This window comes from Mastigoproctus giganteus, chromosome 8 (assembly GCF_048544385.1).
Source record: "Mastigoproctus giganteus isolate SK-2022 chromosome 8, ASM4854438v1, whole genome shotgun sequence".
NCBI lineage: Eukaryota > Metazoa > Arthropoda > Arachnida > Uropygi > Thelyphonidae > Mastigoproctus > Mastigoproctus giganteus.
Genome location: NC_143582.1, coordinates 228,978,516 through 228,997,273, shown reverse-complemented (window position 1 = coordinate 228,997,273; position 18,758 = coordinate 228,978,516). Strand labels below are relative to the sequence as shown.

Below are 18,758 nucleotides of genomic sequence, written 5' to 3'. Positions count from 1 at the left end.
CCATGCTACTCTCACCTGAGACCAACTAACTCAGCCACTTTGTGAAAAAGGCCCATAAAAATTCCTCACGTCGTCGACGGGACTCGAACTCAGGTCCTTTCCACCAGGTCCACGTGGGGAGGAGGGCGATTCTACCAACTGTGCTATCAACTGCGCTACAACTCCCCGAGGGAGTTGTAGCGCAAAGTGTAAAGTTTAATAAGGTGAAGACCATATTTTGAATACATGTATGCTTATGTTTAAAACCTTCTTTATTGTCCTCCTAACATATGAATGCTGTGACGGGAAAAATGTAATTAATTTATTTATTGAATAAAAAAATAATAATAATAAGTGGACATGTGGTGTATCTTATATAGCGTGGCTCCTGAACGCTAGTTCGACTCCGCCTAATAATAATAATAATAATAATCAACACCAGGCATTAAGGAAATAAACAGCCAAGGACCCCAGAGTGATAAATGACACATGTCGACGATGGCACCTGGCCCCAGAAACAATCCAGCACATTACTGCAGGATGATCACCCAGATGGAGTACACGCACAGACTTCATATCTCTGAACCCCACACCACCCTTTTCCTTTAACCCATGCACGTTACTAGTAGTACTAATACTACCTAGTACCACTACTACTAATAATATAAAATAGAACTAATAATACAATAATATAATATAATATAATACTGATACGTACTAATACTAACACTGGGTGGTAGATGACTCTGATCAACCGGTGCTGTACCACCACTTTGCTTATTGGACGGAGGCTTGAAGTGGTGAAACCATGTTTAGTCACCAGAGCAAAGTTTCCGGCATCCCCTCCCTCCCCATTTATAGATTTTGACAGCCTTTCGTGTTTGGGGTTTTTATTTAAAAAAAAAAAATACACGATCAGGTCGCCAGGATAATACAATAATTATACAATACCAGGATAATACAATAATTATAAGCATCCATGCGGTTGTTTACAAGAGTGAGTGTCCATATCTTGGACATGGTTGGGAGAGGAGGGTTTTTCCAGCTATTCGGTTTGCCATGTTGGTATCCGGTACTCCAGCCCGATATACTGTTTTAGATATTTGAGTGGAGTCGACACCCAAATCTCTGAGGCATTTTTCTGAGACAGTATTTTGTGAGAAAAGACCAGTTGGTCAAAGAAAGTAACAAGTACAAACCCTGCACCATAATAGTGAACAAGAGGATCTTGCACAACAGACCGGACCCTCACAGACAAAAAGGAAAAGGCTACCAATCTTATCGACATAGCGGTACCCAACACCAGCAACCTCTAAAAAGCCTTAAAGGAAAAGATCAGGAAGTACACGGACCTAAGACAGGAGATCAAGGCCGTGCGCGAGTTGTGGCATACGGTGTCCGTTTATGCTCCTGATATAAATTTAGTTTTAAATAGTTATTCTTAACTTTATACAATGATTCGCCCACCAGTGAATTCCTCTTCCTCTGCTCAAGCCTGATATGGTATCATCTTCGTGATATAATGAACAGGTATTTCTAATTTTAAATATTCCTGCTCACTTTTGAATTCCTCCATTACATTGCATGCATAGCGCTTTAGCCTTCATGAACCAGGCAAACGCCCCGTTACCCTAAAGGCATAAGATGACAATGCGTCAACCTTGACCTAGTCACAAAGCATCGCATTACCCAGATCCCTAGGGAAATACTCCCTCTCCTCAATCTTTTGTTAAGTACACCTGTCTCAACCATTTAAGCTTTCTTGTGTTCTCACAGTCATCACTGTGGAACGCGAATATTGCAAGCTTCACAGTGTCAGAGGGAGAAAACTACGAGGAATTAAAGATTAACTCCTAAAAGTGAGCATTTGTTTACTGCTTCCAAGTGATCTTAAACCCGAAATCAGGCATGTCACAAAAACAGAATAACTTGCAACAATCAGTCTGCCTAGCCTGCCGCGACGGGAAGGAACCAACCATCCGATGTCATGTATGCAAATTTACCTTTTGTGCCCACTCGGTTAAAACAGACATCACACATCTGTTCAAACAACGTCGGAAAAAGTTCGCATGTGACAAATGCCTTGGAGATGTCTCTGAATTACCTGAACTTCATCTCTCCCGGACTGAAACTGCCCCTAGTGACCAGACAATCCCTGATCCAAATCAACACGCTCAGTCAAATACTGGTTTGCCTGAACCTTCACTCATGACCGTCGCAGGCGTTGAAGCAGTGGGCAACGCAACGTCACATGACGGCACTGCCAATCACGTTATATGCAGCACTAATTACTCCAATTTTCCATCAGATCATAATAATGATCAAAATTGTGCCTCGAACGCTAACGTATTCTCCACCTCAAGCCAGTCACTAGTCACAACAGATACTTTCCAAGTCGAAGGTAATTCTCCAAGAATTAATGCCGAAATTACAATGTCGACGCCTTCCCTACAGCCAGACAGTGCAGATTTCGTGATCCACCTAATTTACCAATTAAGGTCCCAAATTGAAGATCTCAAGGATGAGGTTTACTCACTGAGAAACCAAAATAAGCACATCACTCATATGCTCTCGGACCTCTGTTCTTTGGCTAGCCAAAATGGCAAGCTGACATCTCAGGCACCAATAATACCCAAAAGGACAAAAACCACTCATCCAGTAAAGCCTCCTAGCCTTATAAAGCCTGGCTCCCACACCCAAATCCAATCAAGACAATCACTAGGGAGTTCTGCAGACACTCCGACTGAGCATGTTAGCACGGACCGATCATGCACTCATCAGAAAGACACACTCAGACACTCAGTGGCTGGTGAGCAACCACAGCTTCATGCTATTGAAGAAGTATCCCAGCGAGAGAACCGACCAGGAAATAAAGACTCCCTACAGGCTCAAGAACAAAACAATAATCTAACTAACGCCCATCATGTTTTGCCTACCTCATATGCTGGCGTGCTTACTAACAGCCCTTCTAGTTATACCTATGTCCCATCTGGAGATATACAAAATTCCCTCATTCCAGCAGCCAACCCCGCCCCATATTCCTCAGGATGCCGCCTAGCTGCCAATATTGACCGCCCTCCCCATCATGCTGTTATCACTAACCAGGCCTCTTTATCCCGCCAAGTAACAGCCTCCAAATCGCGTCTGACCCTGACCGAGAAATATAATATCTCCGTCGTTCCCACCAAAGCCAAGATCTTCGCCTCCAGATTTGGACCTGGAACCTCTCCTGAATCTATTAGGAGAATGTTTATTAAGGAGCATAACCTCTCAGTTCAGGTTAAACGGCTTAAAAGTCGGCAAACGTCCTATGCCTCCTTCCTTATAATGTGCTCACCAGCTGTCTACAAAAAGGTTGTAGATCCTGCCTCTTGGCCCCAAGGAATTTATATCAGACCATTTTCTGAGGAAAACAGACCCCATCAAGAATCTCAACTAATTCACCCTCATATATAGCAATCAAGGCCTCAAGGAGACAAGTATGAATGCTTCACGCTTCGGGTATCGTCTCAAAATGTGCGCAGCATAAACCGCAATTATACTAGTGGTGAACCACATCGGCATCATCAAACTGATTCCATCAGCCTGCGATCACCAGTAATAAACAGTTCGGGAATGCTCATCCCAACATGGGTCACGAATCGACGAACTCGAAAGCCTGACATCAATAAAAACAAGGCATGTGCCTTGAAAAAGATCCCCCGGAATTATGCAGTCAGAGTCTTGTACCAGAATGTTAGAAGCCTTCGCAATAAGCTGGATACCGTTGACCAAATTCTCCTAGCCAGTGATATCGATATCCTCTGTGTCACCGAGACCTGGCTGGATAAAGAGCAGGAATATTTTATATCCTGTGTTCCAGCTGGATATAAATCTGCTTTCACTTCCAGAGTTGGGCAAAGAGGAGGTGGTGTTGCAATTTTCTTTAAGAGCTCACAAACCTCACTCATTCATCAAGTCTCTAAGCCAAACATCAGCATACGAAGCACTTGCTGTTACTCTTAGCTACCATAGGGTTCTCATAGATGTAATTGTTATATACATACCCCCAGCACCTTCCTACGAAGCCATCCATGAAATATCTAACTGGATCATCAACCAGCTTCATCCTTCAGCCTTGCACTTCGTATGTGGAGATTTTAATCTTCCTCCTCAGCTAGCTAACCTTCAGCAAATGCTCCTATCAAACTTATCTTGTACAGGGTTACAAATGATCAACGATCTCCCGACAAGAGGTAACAACCAATTAGATCTCATCCTTGCTTCTTTTCCCTGCACACCTGATTACCTGCCAGAGACTTATTTCAATTCGGACCACAAGCCAATTGGTGTTCTTTTACACATACCTGCTCCAAACTTCAATATTGTGCATTCGACTAATACCAAAGTAATAGTAAGTCCCAGGTTTTTGAGTATTTCTAAATGTGTTGAGGCTGCCTCCGTCATCCCATGGACAGTCTTAGAAAATTGTGACCTAGAAATTGCAGTGAATTTGCTGACTAGCTGGCTTAAGACTATTGCGACATTTGCAGCATCAAAGAGAATTTCCATCATGCCTCGGTCCAGAGCATGGTGGACTCCCCATCTTAACATGAGCTTCAAGTTAAAGCAGCATCTGCACAAAATGTGGAAGCAGTCGCACAGTATCCAAGACAGGATAGCCTACTCCAAAGCTCGCGCAACATTTAATAAGCAGAAGTCAACAGCAATTAAGCATTATATGGATAGAACCCTTCGTAGCGGAAAATGTCCCTACTCTGAGCGGCCTTCTGATTTCCCCCTAAATCTTGAACCTGACCAGTGGCTTGACTTCATATCAAGATTTGCTTCGAACACAGAACAATGTCCTGATCTTCATACTCCAACAACCAGAATCCCGCCTGACACTCTGTCGGCAGTATCAATCTCCAGGAAACAGCTTATTGCCGCCATTAATTCTACATCAGCTTCTGCGACGGCAGGTGCTGACGGAATCCCCCAATTCATTATTAAATGTCTCAGCCCATATATTTTGGATCCTCTTCTAACTATTTTTAATGCTGTTTTGTCAACCCACTTCTTTCCCCAGCAGTGGAACATCTACCTTGTGAAGCCTGTCCCCAAAACTCGATCTCCTTCACTTCTTAAGCATTACCGGCCAATCTCCAACGCCTCAAGTCTTCTAAAGCTCCTTGAGAAGGTACTTCTTCCCGTTCTAACTAAACAACTTCTTCCACATCAGCCTCCTCAAATCCATTACTCCCTTCCTCATAGATCCACTGTGACTAACCTCTTAGCCACCACCAGCTCTATCCTCTCTGCATTTGAATCCCAAGCAGAGCTTGCAGTCACCTATGTAGACCTTGAAGCAGCTTTCGACTCTATAAACGTTCCTGCAATGCTGAAGCTACTTTCAGACCACTACCAGATCAAGGGAGACACTCTACAGTTCCTCACGTCACTCCTTCGAAACAGAATAATCCAGCTTATTGTCCATGGGCACATATATGAGCGAAGTATCTCTTCAGGCGTGCCACAGGGTGGTGTCTTATCTGGGCTCTTGTTCACAGCACTTATCTCTCCACTTGTTGAGTCCAGGTATGATATCTTATGTTATGCAGATGATATAAAGCTCCTCACACCGATTTCTCCATACGATGATCTTCTCATGATAACAGGATCAATTAATAATACACTGACGGAAATTGAAAACTACCTCAACCAGTTCGGATTAAAAATAAACCCAGAGAAATCTGAATTTATGATATTCTCTTTAAAGAAAACACCTTCTTATATTCAGCCCATTCTGTGTAATTCTCCAATTCCCATCGTCAATAAGCATACTGATCTCGGGGTTGTGTTTGATCCTAAGCTCTGCTTCAGTTACCACATAGACAAGCTCCTCACCCTGGCAGCTCGACTCCGATGGATTGCCAAACAGCATCTACATTATATAAATGAAGTCACAACTACTAGAAAATATATAAAAACCACTGTATACGCTCCGCTTTTATACGCTGCAGAGATATGGGCATCAGCTGCAACTAGCACAATCAGGCCACTTTTTTCTGCTGAGTATTGGCTCTTAAAATGGGCCATAAACAAACACAAACTGCCTCCTCAGCTCAGGACAACTGAAATGGCCAGCTTAATTCAAATTCACAGGCTCCCCACGCTGATTAGGGTGAAACGTCTTACCACGACTATCAAAATGATGGTTGGCGAGATTTCGGCACCATCATTCTGGGACCTGTGCTCATGGAGAATCCCTCAGTCTTCCCTCAGAGCGACTCCAACTCTATGCCCACATCACAGCCGTCTCCACCTATCAGATAGGTTTCTGCCTTTTCAGCTACTTTCGTGTGCCCAGTCCTTGGATGCTGACCTTAACAAGTTCGCTTCTGACAGGGAATACAGACGTCGCACCCTTGAATTGTACTTCCCTGTCCCTGATCCTTCTCCTCGAAGCTCGTCTTAATGCTGCAAGCCATCAACACCACCTGATGTGAAGACGGTATACTAACTCTTCAGTATGACAGTTAGTAATGATGGACTAACTACTTCTGTTCAGTGCAAAGAACGTTGCCTGTTTATACTACTATATGTATATGAAATTATCCGTTTCCGCCCATATCTTCTGTATATATTGTATTGTAAATGACTGTATGATATTTGGAGTTTGGAATTGTACTTCCGCATATGCATTTCCTATGTTTTATATATCAATGTTCGCTATTTATATTGTATTATTACTGTTAACCTCTGGCCTGGTGGCCGTGAAGGGCAACATTGCAATCTATCGAATTGTATCATTATTATCATTATTATTGCAATAAAGATTTCTTATGTGGCATATGCAACAAGTATTGCCCATCCCGATCACCGTGTCAACCACCGGCATGGTGCCAAAGAGCCTCCATAAGAACTGCAGCAATAGGCCTCCCGGAGAACACCAACATGGAATTCCTGAAAGCCGCGATCCTGAATACCTTTGGATAGTTTCTCGACCAACATTAATAATAACAATAATAATAGTAACCGGACACAATCAACCACTCCATGCACTTAGTACGAGTACCCCTCACGGAGGCCTGGAAAACCCCATAAAGGAGAAAAAGTTTTTTTTTTTTTGTTTTTTTTAATATAGATTAATGATAATATTCAGTGCTTCTACTACAATATACGGTGTATGGATCTCCATGTGATGTGTATGAAAAATATAATAAATGCAGGATTTCTGTTTGGGCGATTTGAATTAAATATGAGATGGATCCACAAATCTTTCTAAAAGAGTTAAATAAAAAATTTCACGAAAATCTGTCCATTGGAAATCGATTTATAACATGCGGACGAAGAATGTTGTTTTGTAACAGATTTTTTAAATTCAAAATATTACTAAAAATGTTTAATCAGTATAATAATAAATAATAATTATTAAATTACTTTACTTCCTAAAACTTAAAATAAAACCATCAAAAATAGTTAAACGAAATAAAGAAACAGGATTACGTTCCCTCAAATAGAATCCTAGCGAGGTTTATATACTTGTATAAGTGTCCTCTCTCTCAAAAATGTCTAAATTAAGACACGGTTTTGGGGCAGAAAATTTGCTCCTTAATTTTGCAAAGATTGAGTTTAGTTTACCAGCATGGCATACCGACTACATAATGAGCAAACAGCAGAGAATTTTAGTTGAAAAGGCCTGCTTCTGACACATTGCTTGGAAAGGAAACACTTTTTTGAAAATTCATCTAAAACTGTAAGCACGCGCACGTAGATATTTCTTCATTTATTCCTGAGTGTCAGTTTGAACTGCCAGTTCTCATTTATTGCAAAACATTCAAAACGAAAACTGGCATCTTCCCAAAATGCACTTAATGCGGTGGCTGTTAAAGGTCATCTAATTAACACTGTTGCCAATTCGTAGAATTCCAGTTTCAAAAGACTTGAGAATACAGTTTTTGATTGGTACTCAAACATGGCTTCCGAAACAAACAATTTATTAATATTTTTTTAATTAAATAATTATTTTTTGATTCATTTTTCACTACGTGTCATGTTCTTTTGGGGGTCCCCGAGACACGAAAGGCTGTTCAAGTCTACCAAATGTCGCGCCTGTGATTGAGTTGTGGACTGGGAGGCAAGAAGATACAAATGTACTTGTTGACATCGTTCCTGAATTATACATGGGATGGAATTTCTAAAGATCATTGACACGCGTTATAGAATCTGTGGAACAAGTTCATTATGGAACAGGTGAAAAGTTGTCATGCCGTATTAAGATGATCGAGAGAAAATATCCTTCATCATTATTTTCAAATGCTTGGGAGATTTCCAGAGCAGCTGCTTGAGTTTACCCAAATATTTTCATGGAATTTCTCCCCAGACAAGCAACCCAATCAGAAGATCCTCCTGTAGATTGAACTGACGGAATTCATATTGATGATCATTAATCATAAATATGGAATCCGTCATAGGAAATCACACTGGACAGTTAAAGTGCAGGAAATTAGTAGATTCTTCATTACTTTAGAAAGGGTTGAAGTAAGTGTAATGGGGAGTAATTGGATGTCAATGATGTGTCTCCTATTAAGAATTACGAAGTCGAAATTTTAGATTACAACTTTAGATTCAAAATTACATTTTAGAATTTGGTTGAAATCGTGTAGAATGTGGAGGTGAAGTCGGATGTTTATAGATCAATAAATAGTTCAAGTTGTCACCTCTAAACTTTAAAATTATTCACGTATTCATATATTCGAAATTCCAAGCATACTATTGAATTAAAGCTCGTTTGCTACAGATGAATAAAAATTGCCAAATACAAAATGTTACGAATTTTATGACAAAATTCTAGGTAGTGAATTCTAGCTCACTTCAAATAGTACTTTAGTATACATAAGGGACTTCGCTTAAGGTTGTTTCACAGTTACGTCGTTCAAGAACTATCTTCAGGCCTCAGATTTCCTTGTTATTTATATCACCAACCTACCAAACTTGGTTTCGCTTAACATCGTTACTGTTTGATAGTTACGTCCCTTCTGTCAATATCAGGACTATTGTCTGAAGATCAAACTAAATAGACCAGTGTTGCAATTGTAGAATAGAACTACAATATGATGTGACGAAAGGTTCCTTACCATTGCGCTCGTGGGTAGCACACTTAGTAGAATTGCCGTCCTCCCCACACGGGGTGAAAAAGATCTGAGTTCGTTCGAGTCCCGTTGATGACGTGAGGAATTTTATGGGCCTTTTTCACAACGTGGTTGAGTTGTCGGTCTCAGGCGAGGGTAACATGGTTTTTTTCTCCCGAAAACTCGGGTTTTTCATCCAGAAAATAGAAAATCAACCTCAGAGCACACGCAAATTACAGACAATATATACATAGCAATATGGCTTTGGTGGCTGTTGCTTCTAAGAGCCTACAACAAAAAACATCCTTACCATTGTTTTTGGTTCTTATGTAATCATCTGTAATCACACGTAATGATATACTTGGTTCTAGTATTTATCGCAAGATGAGCATAATGCATTGAACCGAGTTGTATAAACTAAAACGTAATTCGTCAAACTATATCCTCTGCTATTATGATATTATTAACAGATCGAGAAGAGAACGGATTATCACGTGAAGGTGCAATCCCATGGCATGATACTGAAGTGGTGGAAATGTCCACGTACCCATATCAATGTGCCCCCTTCATCTACTAAAAAGGCAAAGAGAAGAGGTCAGTATATACTTTATGTTAGTGAAAACACATGCCAAATACCTTTAATTTAAATTAAATTAAATTAATAAACGGAAGTGAACTCAGCTTACACTGGGTGGGCAGAAATCATGGGATACCTACCTAGTAATGGGTAGGTCCACCTTTCGCCTGGATAAGGGCAGTCACACGGCGGGGCATTGATTCCACTAGTTCACGAAGCGTTCCAGGGGTATTTCCATCATCCATTCTTGCTGCACCGCTGGCTATAATTCCGTCGCATTCCTGAGTGGAGGATTCAAAGCTCGATCGGACCTTTCCACAGCATTCCAAAGATGCTCCACAGGGTTCAGGTTCGTTGAACGGGCAGGACATTCCATGGTGGCATGCTCTTCGAACCATGTTCTGGTCACCACGGTTGTGTGGAGAGGCGCATTGTACAGTTGAAAGAGTCCAATGGCATGTGGGTGCACGACGACCATGAAGGGATGCAGATGGTCTGCAAGGATGGACACGTAACCCGGACCGTTCAGAGATGCGTCTAGACGTACCAGAAATCCCAACGTGTGCCAGTTGAACATGCCCCAGACCATTACCGACCGTCCACCTGCCTGAACAGTTCTTTATTGACACGGCGGGTGCATATCTTCGTGCGGTTTCCGTCAGATACGCACCCTCCTCTCCAAATAACTGGAAACGGGACTAATCGGACCAGGAGACCAGTTTCCAATGATCCAAGGTCCAGTGCCGATGTTCTTTCGCTCAGTTGAGGAGTAGAATTCTGTGTCTTGGTGTTCCTTTCATTCATTCCTATAAAAAAGGGTTGCGACCACATTACACCATTCCCCTTTTTTGCCTTGCTCAGTGGGATAGCCACATCTCCAGTACTCAGGATGTCAAGCATCCTCGTTTAAAACAAAACTATTTATTAGAGTCAGCCGGAAAAGTTATTTCATCTACTCATGTGTATTATGTCTGTAAATTGCGTGGGTTCTCTTCTATTTTCCTGCTTTGCTGGACGAAACCCCCGGGTTCTGGAAAAAGAACCTTGCTAGCTATGCCTGAGACTAACTAACTCAGCCACGGAACGAAAAAAGCCCATTAAAGTTCCTCACGTCATTGAAGGGATTCGAACCCAGGCCTTTTCCACCCGGAGCGGGGAAGACAGTGACAATACCACTGTGCTACTCGCGTAGACCTTATCGTCGTTTAGATGATTCTTTGAGATAGCGGTCGTTCGATGACTTGAAGCCAGGCAGTCACAAGCGGATGTAGAACATTGGCTTCATCTGTCAAGCAGTGTCGTCTCGGCACTATGGAAACAGTTTCAGGAAACAGGAACCATTACAAGAAGAGTTGCCAAGGTCGCTTGAGGGCTCGTCAACCAGAACAAACCGCTATATGGCTCTAAGAGCAAGACGAAACTACGATGTCCTCTCATCGACTGTCTCTTGAGGTTGCTGTGGCTACAGATGAAAACGTTTCCAACCGGACTGTGTTAAGAAGGCTCTGTTCAAGGAGATTTCACGCAAGGAAGCCAAAGGTTTGTATTCCATTAATCCAAAATCACCGCAGAGCTCGTCGACACTGGTGCCATGAACATGTGTCTTGGAACCCTGACAAATGGGGTACAGTTCTGTTCTCTGATGACTCCTGTTTTAGTCTAAAAACAGATTCTAGACGTTATTTCATCTGGAGACAACGAGGAATGCGGTACCATTCCTCCAACATCAGAGAAAGGGATACTTACGGTGGAGACAACGTTCTTGTGTGGGGTGGAATAATGATCAACAGCCGCACTCCTCTTCATGTTTTTGATAAGGATACCGAAAACGAATCCTCGAACCCTATGTGCCCCTTTTTAAGAGTAAAAAAAAACCTTTTTAAGGGTTTGGTACAGATTTTATTTTCACGTAAGACAACTACACCGCACATAGAACTCAAGTAGTGGAGAAATATCTTGAAACTGAAGATATTCAGTTTCAAGATATTGCCGTGGTCAGCGCGATCAGCAAGCTTAAATCCGATGGAAAATGTATAGAGTGCATTTAGGTGTCGCATTGCATGCCGACAGCCAGCTCCTCGATCACTTGGTGAGCTAAAGACTGGGCTGGTGGAAGAATGGGATTGGTTGCAACAAAATCTTATAGACACCCTTATATAATCAGAACTTCTTGGTGAAGTTGAATTAAAAACAGTGGAGGAGGAAAGGGATCTGGGGATTGCAATACAGATAGATATGAAGTTTTCTCAACAGTGTAAACAAGGAACGTGGAAAGCACATGGTGTCCTATCGTTGATTTATCGAACGTTATCCTGTAGTGATATGGAGGTGATAATCTCACTGAATGAAGCAATCGAAAGACCACATTGGGAATACTGGGTTCAAGTATTGAGACCTCATCTGAAAAAAGCCTTTGAGCTTTTCGAAAGGGTCCAAATACAGGCAACTCGACCAATGAGATCAGCAGGACGACCATGTGAGGAAAGGCTACAATTGTGTAGGCTACAGAGCTTGGTAACCAGGCACCTCAGAGGTGACCTGATTGAAGTTTATAAGGCTCTAAGAGGGATTAGTAAAATGAATGAAGGTGGAATTCTCATTGTTATAAAGAATTCCAGAACTACTGGTCATAAATTCAAATTACAGGAGTTAACGTTTACATTAGCTTTTAGGAAGTTTTCTTTTAGCCAGCGGGTCGTTGATAGCTGGAACAAGTTGCCCTCACGAGTAGTTGAAGCTGACAGTTTGAATAAATTAAAGGGTGAATTGGGCAGTTCATTGTGTGAGGAGAGATACATATAATTGGTATTTTCTTTTATACTTTTTTTTTGTCAGTGCAGCAAAAGTCTGTGGCTTTCTAGCGCTATATGGCGAATTCTATTACTACCAATCATCACTTGCCCAGGAAAGAAAACCAACCTGAGAGAGAACTAACCTTTTCTACAAAATTTCTGAAACCAGAAATCATCCTCAGACGTCTCAGAGAATTCAACTGGACACACCTGTTTACTGTCCCTCCTGACGTAGCCATAAGCCACCTAGCCGAAGTGCTTTATGGAATAGCCAAAGAGGGAGCTGAAAAAGAAATACGCATCACCTCCAGAACCTCTGTATGGTTTAATCGAACAATCAAGCAAACTTTCCTCCAGAAGCAGAAGGCCTGCCGAAGATGGAGAAAATCAGCTGATGCTGAAGACTTCAGCGCCTATAAAAAGGCAAGGGTTCTCTTCTTAAGACAAAAACGACTTGTCAACTTGCCCTGGATAAGCTGAAAAGATCTATAAGACTCCAGAAACAGAGTCACAAGCAAATCACTATGAAGGAAGAAATATTTAAAGACTGAGCTCACTTTTCAACAGACCGACCAGACACATGCACAACCCCAGTTACATTTTTTGGCACTCCCTGCAAACCTCCAATATCACTCCTAACCATAACCCGAAGCCATCTGATGGAGATCGTCAAAAAACTTCCACTGAAAGCTGTAGTGGGTCCCGACCGGTTTCCTCTGTTTCTAATCAAAATCTGTAGTTCATATATTATAGACCTCCTAATCCACATTTTCAATAAAATCCTAGAAAGTAGAGAGATTCCAAAGATCTGGAACACATACTTTGTTCGTCCAGCCCCTAAATGCAGAGACCCCAAGCGCCCTCAAGATCTCAGGCCTATTGCCATCAGCTGTGGATTCCTCAAGATATTTGAGAAAGCAATCCTGCCCACCATTGCAGACCACTGTTTCAATCACAGGCCTCTACACCGTGATTAAGGAGAGATCCCTCAACAACAGGACACAGCTTGATGTTATTTTCTTTGACATAAAAGCTGCCTCTGACAAAATAGACATAACAGCTCTAATCACCATTCTCCAGCATTACTTCAAAATCACAGGAAGAATTCTCAGCATCATTAAATCAATCCTGGAGCGTAGACATCTCATCATCTCGCATCGCAACTTTAGGATAACTTGCATTACTAATAGGGGTGTCCCACAAGGAGGGATCCATTCATCAACCCTATTTGCCGCAGCGCAGGAGCCCTTCTTGGCATCCCAAACTGACTTCCAATCATATGCTGATGACCTGAAACTTTACATCACATCTTCCGACCAAACTCAGGCTCTTAGCACTACCTTGCAGGCAAGTAAAACTATTCATAATCTTCACTAATATCTGGCTTCCATCGGATTACAAATTAAACAAGCAAAGACAGCTCAAATGTCTTTCACTTGGAAAAAGTCACGCAATGATATCAATCTTACCATCAATGGATCACCCATTCAGAAAGTTAAAACACACAAGGATCTCGGATTAGTTTGGGATGAGGGGCTGACATTCCAGGTTCATCTCCTGAACACAAAAACCAAAATGTACTCCGCTATGTGGGCGATCCGCCAGGAACTAACTGGAATTCATGACGCCGAACTGGTAAAGAAATATGTTGTCCGCTGTCTCTCTCCCATACTTCTCTATGCAGCTACAGTTTGGTCCTCTGCCTCCACAACACACTTCAACAAGTTCCTCAGCTTGGAATACTGGCTTCTGAAATGGCTCAACTGATGGACTGGCAACCAATACACCATTTCTAAGGCCCAACTCTACATAAATCTGGAAGTCACCCCATGGAAACAACAGATTGTGGCAGCAAACCTTCTTACATTTGACAGACTAATCACAGGACGACTCGACGCCCCCGACATCACTGATCTGATAAAAACACCCCGAATCGCCGGAAGAAATCAAATGGACCCAAGGCTCCCACTCAGAATTAATTTATTTCAACAACTTGAAAGGCTTGAGACGCATGTTCCCAGGAAACACGGTAAATTTGATCAACAATCTAGCCATCGCTGGACAAATTCTGCGAGCAGCATATGTACAGACGCCAGAAGCTAACGGACACATACACAAACTTACACTTATGGCAGACCACCAGAAGGAAAATTGACACGACAATGCTTCCCATGACACGATGAATTTAAAATAAAAGAAAGTGGAGACGTCACTGTTCCCCTCTCTTGGCATCTTTTACTCCAAAGACGACTGACTGTGAGCATAAGGCAGTGAAAATTGAAGAGATACCACGGGCAACGACCGGTGATGGACTGCTTCAATCATTTATACAAATATTTTGTACAGATTTTAGCATTAGCATTAGCATTAGCAGAGGCATATGATGCAAGAAAGCAAGCTTATTCAGCATCAGCCAAAAAAAAAAAAAAAAAAAAAAAAAAAACACACCACTCCCATTTCACCCCTCCGTTCGTTCGAAATACCTGTCCAGTTGAGCTTTAAATTTGTTTAGGCTATCAACTTCAACAACAAGTGATGGAAGTCGGTTCCACCAACCAACCACCCGCTGGCCAAAGGCAAATTTCCGCACATCTATCCGACATCCGTCCTTCCTCAATTTGAATTTATGCCCTCTGAGGTGATTATTCTGAGAAAGATGAAGAATCCCATTGGCATTGAGCATGCTCAAACCATTCAAAGCCTTATACACCTCTATCAGATCACCTCGCCGGTGCCTAGTCTCCAGACTCTGTAATTTGCAAAACTTAAGCCTTTCTTCGTAAGAGCAACCCTTTGTTCCATTTACTAATCTTGTTGCCCTTCTCTGTACCCGTTCCAGCAGCTCTACATCCTTCTTGAAATGAGGCCTCCAGACCTGTATACAGTACTCAAGATGTGGCCTTACCATTGCCTTATACAAGGGAATAATCACCTCCTTATCCCTGCTAGAAAAATTCCTGTATATCATTGACAAGACACCATGCGCTACTCTTGCAGCTCGTCTGCACTGCTCAGAGAACTTCATATCTGCCTGCACAATTACCCCCAGGTCCTTTTCATTCTCCACCACTGTCAGTGTAGTACCGCAGAGTTGATACGTTGCTCTGGGGTTACTGTTTCCCATATGCAGCACTTTACATTTGTCGATGTTAAACCTCATTTGCCACCTCTCAGCCCATCTGTTCAACCTTTCCAGATCCTGTTGCAGCAGCATAGCGTCAGTATTGTCCTTAACGACCCTGCCAACCTTTGTATCATCTGCAAACTTGGACATTAAACTTGATATCCCATCATCAATATCATTCATAAACACCGAAAACAACAACGGACCCAACACTGAACCTTGAGGAACTCCACTAATAACATTAGTCCACGTTGAGCAGTGTCCATTGATTACCACTCTCTGTCTTCTGCCACTCAACCATCCCCTTATCCATAGCAGCAATTTGCCTCCAATGCCACACTGCTCCAATTTGTGCAGCAGTCTTCCATGTGCAACAGTATCAAAAGCCTTTCTAAGATCCAAATATATAATATCAAAGTTATTCCCTGCATCCAGTTCTTTTGTGACTACATCATAGTATCCAATCAAATTGGTCAGGCAAGACCTGCCCTTAACAAAACCATGCTGCGTCTGAGCTATAACTGAATTCTTGTCTAGATGATCCTGCAGTGCTTCTTTAACCAGTGCCTCCATTAATTTACCTGGAACAGAAGTTAAACTAACAGGTCTATAATTACTTGTGTCAGCCTTTGATCCTCCTTTGTGAATTGGGGTTACATTTGCACATCTCCAGTCTATGGGCACCTCCCCTGAGTCCAAAGAGGCTCTCATAATTATGGCTAGGGGTTTGCATACTTCCTTTGCTGCCTCCTTTAATATAACTGGATAGATCCCATCCACCCCAGGTGCCTTTTTTATGTTTATCCTCAACAATCTCTCCTCCACTTTCCTCTCAGTTATTACAAAATCATCCAGCTCACTGCCAATGTTTACTTTACCTACATCATTCTCCTTCCTGAATAACTCCTCATGCGTGAATGTAGATGCAAAATACTCGTTTAGATTGTTAGCCACCTGAGCAGGATCCTCAACTGTTGAACCATCAATATCCAGTGGACCAATCTGATTCATCCCTTTCCTTTTCGAGTTCAAGTATGTAAAAAACTCTTTTCTGTTTTTCTTTGCATCCTTTGCCAAGGATTTTTCATAGTCTGCCTTTGCCTGCCTAATCTCCTTTGTGACTTGGTTACAGACCAACTTATATCTATCATAGGCTTCCATGTCACCCATTAATTTGTAAGTATCCCATGCATTTTTCTTCTCTGCCACATGTCTCATTAGTTCATCTGACAACCATTTAGGCCTAAACCTCGAACAATATTTCTTAGTTGGTATGTAAAGCCTGGTAGCCTCCAAGATTAGTTCCTTGAATGCTTCCCATTTTGAGTTTGCTGTTGGTAACATCATCAGTTGGTCCCACTGTATAGAATTTAAATACTGTCTCAGACCATCGTAGTCGCCTTTACGAAAACAAAAACCCTTCCCTTTACCTCTGATGGTAGTTACCTCCTTGAGTAAATCCCACTTCAACACACTGTGATCACTGCCACCTAGTGGTTCATTTATCTGCAGGTTCTTAATGCATGAAGAATCACTACTGATAATCAGATCAAGAGTATTGCTCCCTCTTGTTGCCTCACGAACATGCATTTCCCATGTTTATAATTACAGCACTTTTGATAAATTAATATCCTTTAATTTGGGACACTTCTGTATTCCACAACTTTAAATATGTAAAATAATAAACACTGTAAACCCTGTACCATTTCAAGTTAAGCATACATGTGGTCCATGTAACCGCCCGGACACATGTCCCTGCCTTAACCTCTGAATGTATATATCACCCCCTAGCTTACCGCTGTCCAGGGGGTTGCTCTTAAGCAGAGCAACAAACAGATTTAATAAATAAATAAATAAATATTACTATACCGACCACGGTACATCACTGACAGTATTGTTTAGACGTTGGAGTGGTTCATATGCTGTACTGATGTCATGTGATCATATTTTCGAGCATCTTGTGACGACTTCTGTAATGTGACCTTTTTGGAAATTCTTATACAACCCCTTAGAGGGGTTGTATAAGAACACCAATCTTATGAACACCACAACACCAATTTTCTCCTGCTTCATTGCATGCTGTACGAGTTACATCCCCTTTACTATGTGTTCTGTTAATTTTGACGAGCAGTGCAGTAGGGTTTTGAGACGCATCAGCGAGTAGGCCATATCTCCCTGCATATAATATGTGTGAATCTCGCGTCATTGACAGGATTCGAACTCGGATCTTTTCTACCCGGTGCTGGGAGGATGGCGATTGTACTAACTGGTCTTTAGAGGAACAAAGTTACAGAATAAAGTAAACTAGAAGAATGCTAAATTCTAAGATGTTTAACAGAAAATGATCGAGTTAGCGAGAAGGTACCCAACAATATAATCTAGAGGCCATCATTCGTTAAAAAAAGCTAAACCTCGTTCTGAATGGGAAATCACATCCGCGTGAGCAACACTTAATTCCAGTTTTATGGAAATAGTTAAAAATAGCATATTATACACTGCCCTACCATTAATATCCGGACAGCTGCACATCTACAAATAACTTTTATTTCAGGAAAACCAATAACGTGTGCTGAAACTTTTAGCCTCTGTGACAGCCTCTAATCCCTGTGGAACACTAATCAATTTCTTATAAATATCATTCCTATTGAACGGGTCAGTGCCTTTGCACCATGTTTTGTTCGAAGTGAAATGTCCAAGTCGATAATTGGCATCATTTTAATTGTATCTCATATTGTGGATACCTTCATAACGAGTGGACGAGGTATTTGCACTGTTTTGAATAAGTAACGCTTCACCAGTGGATAAGCCTAATGTTATTTATTCTCGGCAGGTACCACCACCCAGACGGTACCGTTTCGAAGCTTGTTGGCTCACTCATCGGTGGGTGGGCAGGTATCCTGTTGTTGCAATAATAACAACCGAGTTATGAAGTATAAGTCCACAATATGAGAGATGCCTGATGGTGTGTAATAGTACACTGAAAGGACAGAATTCATGAGATATCTGGTTCCTGGGCAACGCCACGCTGACAAACCCACCGCTTGGCAGGCATATAGGTATATTGCATTCACGTAGACGGTAATTCGATGTCAGTATGGATAAACATCGTGAGTTAACCCACTTTTAAAGAAGGATGATCGTGGGTGCCAGAAATTGCACCATCCCCGTTCGAC

The 18,758-nt window shown here is 41.8% G+C and overlaps 1 protein-coding gene across 1 annotated transcript in view; it reads right to left on the bottom strand.

Moving 5' to 3' along the window:
• Window positions 1–18,758, bottom strand: part of LOC150082399 (serine/threonine-protein kinase meng-po-like) — a 90,334-nt gene that overhangs the window by 55,962 nt on the left and 15,614 nt on the right. The gene's annotated exons all lie outside the window — the stretch shown is intronic.